Source organism: Mastacembelus armatus, unplaced genomic scaffold (genome assembly GCF_900324485.2).
Source record: "Mastacembelus armatus unplaced genomic scaffold, fMasArm1.2, whole genome shotgun sequence".
Lineage (NCBI taxonomy): Eukaryota > Metazoa > Chordata > Actinopteri > Synbranchiformes > Mastacembelidae > Mastacembelus > Mastacembelus armatus.
This window is the reverse complement of record NW_022872920.1, coordinates 483,283-487,398: the sequence shown is the minus strand read 5'-3', so window position 1 is coordinate 487,398 and position 4,116 is coordinate 483,283.

Below are 4,116 nucleotides of genomic sequence, written 5' to 3'. Positions count from 1 at the left end.
ACTCTAGATGGCATAGCCCTGGCCTCCAGCACTACTGTAAAAAACCTTGGAGTTATTTTTGACCAGGACATGTCCTTTAACTCACACATAAAACAAATTTCTAGAACTGCATTCTTTCACCTGCGCAACATTTCCAAAATTAGGAACATCCTGTCTCAAAATGATGCAGAAAAACTAGTCCATGCGTTTGTTTCCTCAAGGCTAGATTACTGTAACTCATTACTATCTGGATGTCCTAATATCTTAATAAAAAGCCTCCAATTAATCCAGAATGCCGCAGCCAGAGTCCTGACAGGAACTAGCAAGAGAGATCATATTTCTCCTATACTGGCTTCTCTTCATTGGCTCCCTGTAAAATATAGAATAGAATTTAAAATCCTTCTTCTCACATACAAATCCCTTCATAATCAAGCTCCTTCATACCTTAAAGACCTCATAGTACCATATTATCCCAATAGACCATTTCGCTCTCAGAGTGCAGGCCTACTTGTGGTTCCCAGAGTTCTCAAAAGCAGAATGGGAGGCAGAGCCTTTAGCTATCAAGCTCCTCTCCTGTGGAACCAGCTCTCAGCCTGGGTTCAGGAGGCAGACACTCTCTGTACTTTTAAGGCTAGACTTAAAACCTTCCTCTTTGACAAAGCATATAGTTAGGGCTGGCTTCAGGCAACCCTGAACCATCCCTTAGTTAGTTATGCTGCTATAGGCCTAGACTGCCCGAGGACCATCGGTGCACTGAGCTCCCCTACCCTAACCCCCCCCCCCCCCTTCTCTCCCACCTCATGTATATTCCACCATTGAATGTTACTAACCTTGTGCTCTCTCTCTACCCTAGTTTGTGCTCTCTCTCTCTCTCTCTCTCTCTCTCTCTCTGTACCTTCTGCAGGTGTCCCTGGTCCTGGAGCTGTTTATCGCTGATGTGCAGTTACTGGCCCCACCAACTTGCAGTGTCTATTTGTTGTTTATTGTTGCTGTTCTTTTCTCTCTGCTCTATCCACTCACCCCAACCGGTCGAGACAGATGGCCGCCCAAACTGAGCCCGGTTCTGCTGGAGGTTTTTTTCTTCCGTTAAAGGGAGTTTTTTCCTCTCCACTGTCGCCAAGTGCTTGCTCATAAGGGAATTGCTGGGTTTTTAGTTTTAGTTTTTGTAAAGTGCCTTGAGATGATTTGTATTGTGATTTGGCGCTATACAAATAAAATTGAAATTGAAATTGAAATTGAAACCCTTTCTTTAGGGGATTCACATGACTGTATGTGACTCCACCTCTGATGAAAGACATGGTGATAATGTGTAAGTATATTAGTATGTGTGTAAAATGTGTAAGTATATTAGTATAAAAAACAGTGTCTAGAGGGCCTAAAGAGCAGTAACATGGCTATTTAGAAAAAGCTGGATTTGCTCAGATGTCACAAGCTAGCAACAGGAACTATTTCTGTAAACATGTTTTGCAGTATTTCCTACTTGCAGTGTTATGTTGGTGCAGGGTAACATAAAACTAAGCATTATCCTGTTTATCATTTGTTAACATTGAGGCACTGCTGGGATTGGAAGCCAAGGTCTCCTGTTTACTAGACAGTGTTGGGGAAATAAATTTTACACATTTACTAACTTCATTTATAACTGGAAATAAAATCTTACTAATTTCACTTATAATTATTGGAAAATAAATTTACATATTTACTTCTTTCATTTATTATATCATTACTCTTATAAACGTTTATACATTGTTACAAAGAGTTGTAAGACCAAATCGTGAGGATCAAGGGTTACAAACTTTGCCCCGCTGTGTGAAGAAGCAATCAGATGTGAAGGAGTCTTACACATACACACACATACACTTATGCTCACACATTTACCCACATGTACACTACAACACACAAGCACACACACACACACACACAGGTGCTTACACATATACTTACCCACATAAGTAGTTTAGGAGAATGACTAACTAAAATACTATATTTACATGTGTGTTGTGCAATGCCATAGAAATGCAAGAGAATTAAATGTAAACAACTTGATGCTGGGTTAACCCTCTAACTTTGTAATTACTAACATATGTGTTGTGCAGGGAAAGGTCACAGGGAGAGAAAGGTCACAGGAATAGTTTCTACAGTGTGTATGCATGATACTACAGATAAGATCAGCCTGCAGAAAGAGAGGCCCCATATGATACACTGTTGCTGAGGTGAGGCAAGGTGTAGTTAGGGATGAGAGAATCACAGACTTCAAGGACGAGTTACCATAAAAGGGGGGCTTATGTAAAAGGGATACAGAGGTACTAGGTATTGTGTCACAGAATGTTTTGTAGGATGAGGAGCAGCTCTGGGCAAGAAGATAAGAAGAGGAGGATGGCAAAGTGCTGAGGGGTTGGGACCAACCCAGGGCACCAACAAGGGAAGGTGAAAGTCTAAACCAAAGCCCTCCCCACCTGTACTCAACCAATGAGATGTGATTTTTGGCAACCTTATAATGTCATGTATGTCCTTTGTTCATCATCTTTCTTCCTGTGAAGTTGGTTACAGCTAACTGCTTGCAGACTGTGATTTTCTGATCAGGAAGTGGGTCCTTGTACAAGCTTTGGAATTTCAATTAAATACTTTTGAGATCAATCAAACTCTCCTCCACTAATTCAGATAAACGAACACGCTGACAACAGACACTTTAACCAACTAAGCACTGCTTGTGGCAAAATAAAGTTAAAATATATCTCCATTATTCTACATTGTCTGAGTTTTTATATAGATTTATATTTCTATTATATTTATATTTCATATAGACAGGAACATGTAAGAACAAATTTTAGGTCTTGAGTCTGGAAAGTTTAGAAGGACTGTCTCTGTGTCCTTCCTGTCTCCTCTCTCCATTCTCCTGTTTCATAAAGGATTCATGTTTGTCAGCTCCTGTTCATTAAACTAAATTCTCTAGTAAAAGTCGATCTCTAAAAATCTGTTCCAAAATAAAAAAGGTACAAAATGATGTAGTGTCAGTGCCATTGATTCAGTCACCAAAACAGTCAACACCATCATGGACTATTCTGAGATAAATCTATGTCAAACAGGAAATACTGGGATTTAGATTTTATGCAGGTCACACAACAGTTATATACACAGTTATAGGGCAGAGCTCAGTTTAACTTGAATTATGTTCATATGGTGGTTCCATGGTGACAGATTATGAATCAGTGCAGTAACATTAGACTGTAAGTGTCAGGACTCGAGGAACTATTATAAAGTTTGGACCAAGAGATGCGCCCACTCTGATACTTAAAGGTTCAACTCAAGACTTTATTTACAGGGTAGGAGAAACAGGAACCAAAACATTAGACTAAGAAGGGGCAGGTCTAGGCAGGGTAACACAAGGACATGAAATATAAACAGGACATCAGGAATCAAGGCAAGGGGGTCTACATGAAAACATGAACATAGGACAAGGACACAAGGGGACAAGGTCGGAGGAATCTGGGTCACACACACTCGGGGAGACGCACCAGATCACACAGACACTTGAACAAGAAAACGAGGAGCCAGGGCATGAAGGTCTGGATCACACACACCTTGGGAGACGCACCAGACCACACAGACACTTAAACATGAGAACGAGGAGTCAGGGCATGAAGGTCTGGGTCACACACACACCTTGGAAGACGCACCAGACCACAAGAGAACAAAACACAACTAGGGAGTTATAACATGAGGTAGTCTGGGTCACGCACCACTGGGGAGACGCACCAGACTACAAGGAAACATGAACGAGGAGAAAGGGAGTCAGGGCATGAGGTAGACTGGGTCACACACACGTACAAAGAGGGAGACGCACCAGCCTACACAGAGAACAGGATCGTAGACAAGGACAACAGGGCAAAAGAACACAGAACAAGACACGAGACAGTGACACAAGAACAGGAGACATGGGGGAGAGGACAGGGAACAAAATAAAGAAGGCAGAATACTTAACTTAAAGCTGAGGGTACCTAAGTAACCCGGAATCCAAAGCTCCAAAAGAAAACAGGAGAATCAAATAGGGTCAATAGATATCTTGACAGGAACTCTAGACAAAGCGTAACAGAACAGACAACCTGGCAACTAAACAAAGAGCAACCAAGTTATAAAAAG